This window comes from Quercus lobata, chromosome 12 (genome assembly GCF_001633185.2).
Source record: "Quercus lobata isolate SW786 chromosome 12, ValleyOak3.0 Primary Assembly, whole genome shotgun sequence".
Taxonomy (NCBI): domain Eukaryota; kingdom Viridiplantae; phylum Streptophyta; class Magnoliopsida; order Fagales; family Fagaceae; genus Quercus; species Quercus lobata.
In genome coordinates this window covers 33,527,562-33,540,209 of record NC_044915.1, presented here as the reverse complement: position 1 = coordinate 33,540,209, position 12,648 = coordinate 33,527,562, and the positions used below count along the sequence as shown (strand labels likewise).

The following is a 12,648-nucleotide window of genomic DNA, read 5'->3' as shown; positions in this document are numbered from 1 at the left end:
TTGAATAGTTGAGTGTGAAATTGTATCTTTATCTCTTTTGCAGCTCTAGTATACAAATATACAATATATGATAAAATGGTTAATGATGATTAGGACGGTAGTCATAAGAACCCTATAATGAGAATACTTAAATGTTCACTTCACCTTAATATTAACCTTACTTTTGGATTTCATATTTTAGTTAGCTAGTTTCTATTTGATAACTTATTTTGGATTTTAAACTTGGAACTTAGAACTTAGAACTTGGAAAATATTTTCATATTGTTGATAAATATTTTGGTATTTGGTTGCTAATTAAACATTTATTGAATTTTTTAGATACATTAGGTCAAAATGTAAATATATTTGTTTCGTTAGTATAGACGTAGCGGTATAAGACATGAAAATTACATTATATAATGCAAATCTTTGTTTGTTTGTTTTTTTTTTTTTTTTTTAATATATATTATGGATAAATTCACAATTTACGTGATTATTCAACATACAAAGTCATTATCAATGTGTTTTTTTGCTTTAAATATGAAAATATGTAGAATCTTACGATTCACGATCTCACCTACTTCTTACGATTCTATATAAAATCTCAATTTTAACAACCTTGATGGGAGTCCTCTTTGGGCTGTACTCAAAAGTAGTTGATGAATTCGGGTGTGGTATAGAAATCCTTCATTCTATACTGTTACATAGTAGATCATGGTACTATCAATCTATTCCATATAGTGGAATAAATAATTTACGTAGAAGACTAAAAAGAAAGTACACAACTTTGTTCATCAAAAAAGAAAGTACACAACTTTCTTCTTTCTTCTACTTCTTATTATTATTTTCAAAAGGAATGAATGAACTGGTACCCGAAATTAAACTAATGGTTGGGATGCAGAACCGGGTTAATGAATTTAAGGAAAATGAAATACAGCATTACAAAGTGCTAGCTTATAACTTGCACATGGTGGTATGTAACCAAAAACTTCATTGTAGCCCAAAGTCTAGTCAAACACTCATCAACCACAATGGTACTTACATTCATTCCTTGGTAGGTTGGCACGAATTATACATGCATTTTCAATTTAGATTTACAATCAACACAAGCCAGTGCTTGTTTTATAGACATCAAGTGTTATTACAATAGGACTTCTAACCATGTGATTTCCATTTTCTTCAGCCCAAACGAGTGTGCCGAATGAAGATTGTTCTTTCCCTTCATATCTTATAGTGAGATTATATGATTTCTTTTCATTTCTCTTCCTAAAGGTTAGTTTCTCTGGTGAAACCGTTACTGTAGAACCCTCTGGTGCTGTCACCATTGCCTTGTAAGTTGAAACATCTTGTCCAACATTGGTTACAGTTCTTTGAAAGTTTTGAATGATTGAAGATGCCCTTTTCTTACGGATTAGAACTATAAATGATGGGTAATTGAGATCAGAAGAAGGGCTTGAACAACTATAACTATTTGATCCAATGAAATTCAAAATTTGTGCACTGTTAAAATTCATGGAGCATAAGAGATTCACGTAATCTTGTGGGGTTGCATAATAAACTATACCAGGATCAAGTACTTGATTTGGACGAATATGACCTGACCCCATGCCCATGGCTAGAGGTGAAGCAACTTGCAAGCCATTGCCACTATCTCGAATTGGGCTGTTGGTATTATCTAAATGGTCAGCAGTGGTCATAAAAGCAGACTTTATTGCAGCAGGACTCCATTCTGGATGTACACCTTTTAGAAGTGCAGCCACACCAGTAGCATGAGGACATGCCAAAGATAATCACGGTATAACTGTTTACGTCCTTCGATTTCACCAACTGGAATAATTGGAGGCCAAGCACCCAAAATTAGTGACCCAGGCCCCATTATATCTGGCTTTAAGATGCATGGGGTGTGTGGTGAGGGACCTCTAAGCTCTAAGTGCATAACTAGCCACAACTGGTGCGGGCTTAATTCAAATCATGGTTTGTTGGTATGTCAAGTTGGCCACAGGCTTACCAGTAGATTTTATGTATTGCTTCAAAACTCTTGCATTGTCTAGGCTAATCAAAATGCAGGCCATCTCAATAAGAATATATCACAGATATTATGTCCCCTTATCAAAAAAAAAATTATGTCCCATTTTTTTTTAGAGAAATTAACTCCCAATAAATTTACATTTTTCCCCTTAGTTAAAAGTTAAAATCTATCGTGGTCTTATGCCATTAGTATCTCGTCTTAGAGAGTGTGCAATGTGCATGCTAGGCAATTAGATAAGCATCCTGGTTTGGGACAATGATATATTTACATTTACTGTTCATGTAAAGTGTATACAATTTTACATATTTGCATGAACAGTGTATAATATTATATGTTGTTCCAGAAAAAGTGTACAATGTTATATACATTTATTTAGTCTATAATTTAAAATTTATATGAACAATGAATTTAAAAAAATAATTTTCCATAGAATTTTTTATATGTTAAAAAGTTTAGAAAATAGCTAGATAAAAGCACCTACTCCAAATTCTCCAAGCCCTCAAGTCCTCAATTGCATCTGCGAGAGGTTGCATAGAGAGTTTTTTTTTTTTTTTTTTTTTTTTTTTTTAAATTTTTATGAACAGGTTGCATAGAGAGTTAGATTCGAAGTTCCTAATGGCTAATAGTCAAAATCTTGTAAGGCTTTATTTTATCTTATTTCATTTTAAGTTGGATAAAAAAAATCACACAAAGGCACACAACACTTATTAAATATCCCCATTCCCAATGATGTTACGCCTAAGACCTGAACTCTGCTTGAAATTCGGGGCCACCTTTAATGGGTTTTTGGCATACAAAATTTATCGATCCACAACCTGTGTATATCCTGTTAACACCAAAAAATAAAAATAAATAAATAAATAAAAAATAAATAAGAAGCTGAAATCAGGTATAGAAAATTAGAAATCCCCCTCCCATTAAAAGAAAAAAAAAGTATAGAAATCCCCATTATAAATTGTTACGTAATTAATCATTGTACAATGCAGTACGGTGCTAGCTACTTCATTCAGTCATTGTAGTCCAAACTCCGAAGTCTAGTCAAACACTCACTGACCACAATGGCATGTACATTCCTTCCACGGTTAAGGCAGCACTTGCATCACTAATTAAAAAATAGTGCAAAATAAAAAATAAAAAAAAGTGTCGAGATATGTACATTTTGATAAAAAAAAAATACTTATATTAGTGGATATAAAATTATACATAAATATATAAATGCTACGATAATCGTGTATATATGCACGATTGTAACTCGTGCATATAATATTTTAGAAATTTTTTGATAGTATTGGGTATGTGAGAGAGAGGGGTAGTGAGTGAGAAAATAATAAAAAATTGTAAAAAAATAAATATTTTATTGAATAAATGTATAGAATAGATAGATTGATGTGGGTGTTTTTTAAAAATGGATGTGTAAAAAAAAAAAAAAAATTTAGTATAAAATAGAAGGAAACTTTTACATTTACTGATACGGTTGCTCTAAGCTAGCTTGTATTTGACATATATTGAGGGTGTGGATTTTGATCAATTTCAGTTTAGTATTGGTTAATATTAATTTTATGATAAGGCATTTCCAGCAAGTCAAAACTAGTTTAAGGCCAAGAAAATGACAAATGAAATTAATCTCTTGGAAGCATCATATACACCGTCTCGAAGAGCCGGCTGCATTTATCAGAGCATGACACATGGCAAAGGAGACAAGATTAATTGACAAAGTCTAAAGTATAAATAAAAGGATTATTCAACAACTAGACACAAAAATCACTTCTGTTGAAGCATAGAAACTGCACGGTCGTTTCGGATCAAACACTTGAAAAAAAAAAAAAAACAAAAAAAAACAAAAACCTTAGGCATCAGAGGTTAGGAGGCCTTATAGTTTCCACCTATAATTATCGGACTAAGGCACCAATCAGTTTTTGGTATAGGCAAATATTGAACCCCAGATCTCTTATTCAGCCATCAAAGACTTTACCAGTTGAGCTAACTGAAACCTACATCTATATCAATAATATGACTATGTCTCATACCTGTTTGTAGTCTAAACTCTAAATTTCTAAATATACAGGCAAGATGTTATGGAAAATTATTAAATATTTCGGAAGTACCATAAACGCGTATTCCCTCATTTCACATGAATTATGAGTCTCACTATGAATTTAACTAGTATGTAGTTCCGTGCTACCGCACGGGAATGAATATATTATTAATCATGAGTTTATTCATGTTTAAAAGGCTCAGTTAAGTCTAAATTCATATTATTAACCAGAAAATTTCATTAACAAAACTTAGCAGTATATATATTTTATACAGAAAGATGAACCTTGGTGACAATGTTTATCCAAAAGATCCATTCACGCTTTTGAATCTTCAATCTCTATTGGTGATTGAAATTTTCGCAACTTAAAAAATTTAAAATTAAAAAAAAAAAAAAAAAAAAAAAACCTACTCATTTTGTAGTTTTACGATGGGTCATTTTGTAACATGATGGGCATTTGTATAAAGAAAAAACCTCTGAAGTTCCATGGCTGATAAAAGAAATTCTCTCCAATCTCTTTTTATAGAGAGGGGTTTGTGCGTGTTTTTATACATCCTTCATAGTTGTATTATCACGAAGCAGGTCCAATGGATTTAGATTGATACTACCAATTCCCAAAGCATGAGTGTTTAATGCGTTATTAATTTCATCTCATTGGCTTTTGCACATGACAGCAAAATTAAAAATAATTAGATTGTACACGTGTATAGTAAAATTGGACTCCAATTTCATATTCTAATTGAATAATTGGAATGATAATATATGATAGTAACAACAATAGGAAAATTCAAATAAAATTTCGAATTAAATTGTAACAATTTGAATAAAAAATTCCAATAGAAAGACAAGGTGGAGTGATCCACTCCAAGAAGGCGACCAAACTTGCGTAAATATAGAATAATAAATCTCTCTCCGGAAAATTTACATAGTTCATAATCTTTACCTTCACTGAACATTTTAAAAACATAGTGACTCACATTTGCCATCCAGACATCTACAGCCGGGTCCTCTCCAATTCGCGTGAGATTCCATTGATCACTAAGTTCCTTTGCAGCCTGCAAAAAGTATCATCCATCGGTCCACAGCAGTACTTTCTTCATTGTTATAGGTGCCAAACCTGAACAAAAAACCAAATATAAGGATAGTGAATTTTAGGCATAATGTGCATCTAATCACATATTAGCAATTTATAACAAATGTAAAGATGCAAACTTTGTAAGTGAATAGTAAACAAAACTCAGTGTCAGAACTAAGAAGAAAGCACCTTAATCCGAAACTTAGTGCAAATGTAAAGATGCAAACTTTGTAAGCAATTTATAACAAAGATGCAAACTCTGGCTTTGCTATCTTTTTGGAAATTATGCAATGTACCCAAACCAAGTTCTTATCACCGATATTAATCTCTTTGGTTTTCACGTTTGACTACAAAATCAAGAAAAAACTTAATTAGCACAGTAACTCACTTGACCCGATACATAGAAGTGGTTTTAATGAGAATGAGCCCATATACATTTAACCACATGATGCAAAATTCAATTTCAATTTCAGATTCTAGACACATGGCACAAAATTAGAGTTCTAATTTGGAATTCAATTTCACACTCTCTCTGCTTCACCTATTATTTTATATATAGATTAGTGGACTCCACAATTATGTGAGAGGAGGGAGTACGCATTTATAGTACTCCAGGAATACTCAATAATTATCCGGATGTTGTAGCTATTTCCTCAATTTTAGCTATTTCCGTCATTATGGGCCATAATTTATGGCCCATGAGGAGTGGGGTAACCGCCTCCAATATGCCTTCAATTTTAGATCTCCTTAAGTGTGGATGAGATTTAGGAAATTAACCATTACTCTTAATTAAAAGGAGCTGATTGGATTTTTCATACGCATTAACTTCTATTTGTATCAAGTAGTTTATAGGCAATCTGTAGGCTTGTAAGAGACTTTATGCTTGTAAGTTTGTACTCCAATTCTTAATTTAACTGGTCGCAAACCCATGTGATGTGTGAGAATAAATAATTATTTTGTATTGTGATATAATATATATATATATATATATTTTTTTTTTCTCTAAAAAATTTTGAAGATAATTTGTTCTCCCTAAAAATTAAACAATTTTTATTTGGTCCAATTAGGTCTACTTTGGTCCAATTTGGTCCACTCAATCAATTTGATCCCCCTTCAATCCATTCTAGATTAATTGGACCTTAAATTGATTCTTTTTGTATGTTTTCTTTTTAATTTTAGCTCAAAAATTCATTTTTTTCTTAATTTTTGGGTTGAAAAGTATGAAAGTTTATTATATTTGGGCTAAACTCTTTAGTTTTGAGTTAAAAAATACAAAGAAAATACTAAAATAGACATTAGAAATTAGAAATATGAGCCCTAAAAATGCAATAAAAAGGATAAATATTCAAAAGTCTTATTCGGTCCACATTGGTTCTATTTGGTCCAATTCGGTCCTATTTAGCCCATTCTGTCCACTTTTTTCTATTCAGTCTACTTTGGTCCATTTCAGTCTATTCAGGCCACATTGGGCCTATTCGGCTCACATTAGTCCTATTCTGTTCAATTCAGTCCATTATGTCCACTTTAGTCCTATTCAGTCCATTCTGTCAACTTTGATTCTATTTGGTCCTATTTAGTCAATTCTGTCCACTTTGATCCACTTCAGTCCTATTCGGTCCACTTTGGTTCTATTCCATTCTATTCAGTCCACATTGGTCCTATTCGGTCTGATTCGATCCATTATGTCCACTTCGGTCTAATTTGGTCCCATTCTGTCCACATTAGTCCTCTTCGGTCCATTTGTTCTTATTTAGTCCACTTTGTTCCATTTGGTCCAATTCAGTCCATTCAGATCACTTCAGTTCATTTTGATCCACTTCGATCTATTTTTGTGCACTTACATAATGGGAAAAGACATGTTTGGATTGAAAACACCTAATCTAAATACAAATTTATTAAAAATATATATATAAATCTCAAACTTGTAATATTTAAAATGTTAAGTATAACATTTATTATTGCGACGCTTTTGTTGAGCCACATTAATGTAGCATTTCAATCCATTTCAGTACGGCTAAATTTAAGTGAAAGTATTTCTAAACATAAAAGTTATGAATATACAAATATAATCTTTAGGGCAGTTATTCATTTGTTTTAACGTCATTACTTTTAAATGAATTGCATGAGGTTGATTATATATTTAAGTTAAATAAATAAATATATGCATACATATATGTATGTATGTATAATTTTTATTTAAATAAATTATTCAAATTATTCATTCTCTTAAAAGAGATTATCATGATAATCAAAGCTCATATCAAACTTATAATGAATATGTATAATTTTTTTCTCTAAATTTTATTGTAGAGAGAGAGAGAGAGAGAGAGAGAGAGACTACTTGTGATGGGGAATTAAAAAATATAACACCAAAACGTATGAACAAAAAATAGAGTTTTAAAAATCACAATGATTCATCAATATAAAGTAGAGTCGCAAGAAAGAATAAAAAATCATGAGAAAGAGAATAACCACTTTTTCAAAAGAGAATGTGAGAGAGAATAATAAAAAATTTATAAAAATTAATACGAAAAGACAAAAAGTAAAAATAAAAAATATAGTAATAAACACCAAATTATCCAAGTCATGTTATATAATAAAATAACATTATATTCTTATATACTATCTTTATAATGCAATATTACAACATCAATGAAATCAAAAAGAATAAAAAAAGAAAGATAACAAATTAAAAACACAAAACTTAATCACATCAACTCAAAGTAGAGTTCCAAATCATACAAAAATTCATCAACCTAAAGTAGAGATGCAAGAAAAATATAATAAAATCCACCAAAAATGAAAAGAAAAAAATGAGAGAGAGAAAGAAAGAGAAATAACCTTTTGTGTGTGAAAAAACTAAGAATAGAATGGAAAAGCTACTTGTAAATATATAGTAAGATGGGGGGAATAAGAAAAGCAAAAAATAAAGGAAGATAAAGAGATAGAGGAAAGTGATATTAAGGTAAATAGTAATAGGGAGATGAAAAGGTAAAAAGGAGGGGAAAAGTTAGAGAAAGTATACAATAAATTGGAAAATTAATATAAAAAAAGACTTAAAAAAATAAGAGAAAGAATGTTGAAAATGGGTGGATGATGTGGCTGTTAATATGGCTCAACAAGAGCGTAATACCAGTAAATTCTATGCTTCAGTTTATATATAAATAAATAAATATATATATATATATATATATATATGTGGGGCCAAAGAATCTGACAACCCCGGCCCACTTTATACTAAGCCCAAAGTCCACGTCGAGGAGGAAGAAATGGCCGAGGACGAACAAAGAAAGCCCAAATGGCCTAAAAACGTTGCCGAGGATGATCCCATCTTCGGCACTCCAAGATCCCAGAAGGAAAGAACGGCAAGCCATCAACGATAACCCTCCAGAGCGTCCCAAGAAAAGGAACGAGTACTGTAGGTCGGCCATGAGAGCATGGTGGAGGAGCAATTCAAGGAGAAATTGTCACCTCCACATTAAATGCTCACAACCAATGTTCTGACCGCATCAATGAAGAAATGACCCTTGAACAGTGTTTCCTTAGTTGCTACAACTCATAGAAGGACTAGGAAGGTGGCTGATGGGACGAACACTCAAGTAATGACCTGCATGACCAACAAATGGAAGGCCAAGATCAACTGAAAAGAACTATATAATGTAAAGAGATCCTCCATGAAAAGGGGATCAAGAAAAAATAAGAAAGAGGGAAGACAATAGCAATTTGTATCATCTCTGGAACACTTGTAACTAAGCATGGAAGAAATAATAAGAACCACAAATTCCTCGAATAGGGCTGAGGACAGAAGTTCATACTTTAGTTCGAGTCTTTGCCATTCAATTCTCTCATAACCATGCCTAGTTGTTGCAACCCTCATTAAGGCCTAGTTCTTGAACCAATTTTCTCTACAAATTTATTGTATTGGGCTTGAGTCCACACATCTGATAGCAGAAGTACTCAAACCCAGTCCCTACAATATATATATAGACTAGGAGTTAATCTTGTTAAGTAGGTTGTTTGCTTTTCTTGCAATTTGTCTTAACTTGAGTAGGCTTGGTAATTTAGGTATGATAATTTAGGATTTTCCTTGTTTTCATTGTTGACTTGTGCATTTCTCAAAAAGTCCTATTAAGTTGGGCAATTTCAAACCCGAAACCCAAATCCTTGAAGTAAAATATTCACTTCAAGTAGTTTGGATCACTTTGAGTAACTTTTTTTTAATAGAAAGATGCTGCAAATTTAATTAAAGGAAAGCCAAATTAGTTTGAAATACAACATTGATGTGTGGAGGAATATCATCAATCCACACCAATAAAACTGTGATATTTCTAGCATGTCTAGCAAAGCTATTAACTACAAAATTGGCAAATTGACGTGCACGAGAAAAATTAATAAAGCTAAAGGATTTTGCAAAAAGTTTAGCATCAGCGATTAAGTGACCAAAAATGGCAAGAGATTCCAATTCAGCTTTTAAGGAGTTTATAACTTTTTTTTTTTTTTTTTTTTTTTGAGAATGTAAGGAGTTTATAACTTGAAATATAATAAAGAGACCGAAAGTATATAAAAAGTGGTTTCTACTTAAACAAATGTACCATTTTGGGCTTAATATTAGTCCAAGTACATTAATCCAACGTATTAGCTTGAATAACATGTTTTATAATATATATTTTTAATTATTTAATTTTTTTTTTTTTTTATTGTGCCGGCCAAAGCATTCCAAAAATTCCTAATACAAACAGGTATTTAATTTGGTACATTTAAGAAGAGTAACAATACTAGTTTAATAGCGGTTACAATATATTACATTGATAAGGCTGAGAGTGGTATGGTATTGATTACCTTGATATTGACAATGCCAAACCATCTTAGTCAAAACTTTGATTTAGTGATTCATGAGCTCATGCATTTTCAATTTAGATTTACAACTAACACAAGCCAGTGCTTGTTTTATAGACATCGGGTGATATTACAATGGGAGTTCTAACCTTGTGATTTCCATTTTCTTCAACCCAAACAAGTGTACCGAATGAAGATTTTGCTTTCCCTCCATATGTTATAGTGAGATTATATGACTTCTTTTCATTTCTCTTCCTAAATATTAGCTTCTCTGGTGAAACCACAACAGTATAACCCTCTGGTGCTGTCACCATCACCTTGTAAGTCGAAGCATCTTGTCAAACATTGGTTACAATTCTGTGATAGTTTTGAATGATGAGTGATGCCCTTCTCTTACGTTCACGGAGTTGAACTATAAATGATGGGTGGTTGAGATCAGAAGCAGGGCTTGAACAGCTATAACTGTTTGATCCAGTGAAATTCAAGACTTGTGTACTGTTAAAATTTATGGAGCATAAGAGATTCACATAGTCTTGTGGGGTTGCATCATAAACTAAACCAGGATCAAGTGCTTGATTTGGACGAATATGACCTGACCCCATGGCCAGAGGTGGAGCAATTTTCAAACCGTTCTCATTGTCTCGAATTGGGTTATTGGTATTATCTAAATGGTCAGCAGTGGTCATAATAGCAGACTTTAGGACTCCATTCTGGATGTGCACCTTTTAGAAGTGCAGCCACACCAGTAGCATGAGGACATGCCAAAGATGTCCCATATGAAACCAAAAAATCTTGGTATAACTGTTTGTCCTTGGATTTCACCTACTGGAGTATTTGGAGGCCAAGCACCCAAAATTAGTGAGCCGGGTGCCATTATATCTGGCTTTAAGACGCATGGGGTGTGAGGTGAAGGACCTCTAAGTGCATAACTAGCCACAACTGGTGCGGGCTTAACTCCTATCATGGTTTGTTGGAATGTCATGTTGGCAATGGGTAACTTGGCAGATTTTACATAATCCTTCAACACCCGTGCATTATCTGAGCTAATCAAAATGCAAGGGAGAGGAAGAAAATGCATATCCTCCATTACATATGTTGAAGGATTATCAATGATAATTATAGCTGCTAACACATTTGAATCGAGCAATGACCACGCTTGAGATTTAAGCTTAGCATATTCATCACGGCATACAATAATGCCATTAGGGACATTCCGTTTTTATCACACGGTCTCAGGATCTTGGGGTAGAATAATCTTGCATTTTGAAATAAGGCCTTACCAGGGAAAATGCTCCACCCAACAATGTCTTCCCAATTCCCTAGTGCTATAGTTCCAGCAAACAATCGATCAATGGTGCTAGCTGTGACAGTCATGACCCATGGGTACCCATTCCTTATTTTTTGGTCACCTTGGAATCTATTTCCTGCTACAGTAGAAACCAACACACCTTTCTCCATGGCAGTAAATGTAGCTTTTGCTAAATTATCTTCTTCTAGAGGTACTGACTCATTAAGAAAGACCATAGATAGGGAAATCACATCCACACCATCAGCAATGGCTTGGTCTATGGCAGCAATAACATCGGATTCGTAGGTAGAAGATTTCCCTGTGACCCTGTACATGGCTAACTTAGCACGTGGTGCAACACCACTTGCTGTGCCGGTAGCATAGCCGAAAAAAGATGCACTCTTTACGTAATTCCCTGCAACAATGGAGGAAGTTATTGTTCCATGACCAACCATGTATCTTGCAGAGTTCACACTAATATTGAAGCCTGGTTTATTAGCTATCAGACCCTTGCCAAAGCTCCTAGCACCTATGAGCTTTTTATTACACATGGAGGCATTAAACTCTTGCGCTTCCTCACACTTACCCTTCCATCTTTTTGGATTTTTAGTCATGCCATCATCATTGAAGCTCTTAGTTTCTGGCCAAATTCCGGTGTCAATGACACCAACAATGACACCCTCACCCTGATTTGAAGCTAGCCATAAGCCAGTATTAGGATTGAGGGAGAGGAACTCAGGGGTGGTCGTTTGAAACTTGAAAGTCCTGTCTTCAGAAGCCAAGACAAAACCCGGTGAATTCTTTAGCGCCTCTAATTCATCTTGAGAAAGAAGAGCAGCAAAACCATGAATGGCCTGATCATAACTGTATAGAAGTGATGGTGAAGACTCATCGTATTCTGATGATGCATGATTTGTAGTTTTGAGGGAGTGAATGGTGGAGGAATACCAATTGTGATGATTGGTAAAGGCTTAAGGCATGAAGGTCATATCCATGCTTATAATATATGTTTTCCTTGATACTAACTTTGATTTGGCATGAATAGTTAGTAACAAGTACATAAGAAAGAACAAGTATATTAAAGGAACCCCATTGTCACTTTCATGGCTAGATGCTTGAAAAGTTAATGAGATTTGAATGACAAGAATGTAGAAAATGGGAAAGGGAAAAGGTGAATTTGAGAATATTTATAGGCAAACTTCTTAAAACTGAATTGAGAAAATTTAGGAGTGAAGGTGTTTCAATAAACTAATGTAACATCACAGTAGGAGAACAGAAGAAGTTTGCTTTTCATATGATTTAAGAGTTGGAACTTGAATTGTTAGACCTAAACAAAATCATATCTTTTCATAGCATGAGAGGTTAAACAAGAGTTTATGACTTTATGCTCTTTCGAGTTGCAAGCC

The 12,648-nt window shown here is 33.3% G+C and overlaps 1 pseudogene; it reads right to left on the bottom strand.

Annotated features, from left to right (window-relative positions):
- Nucleotides 1-1,079: 1,079 nt before the first annotated feature.
- LOC115970564 lies at nt 1,080-12,303 on the bottom strand (annotated as a pseudogene).
- Nucleotides 12,304-12,648: the final 345 nt, after the last annotated feature.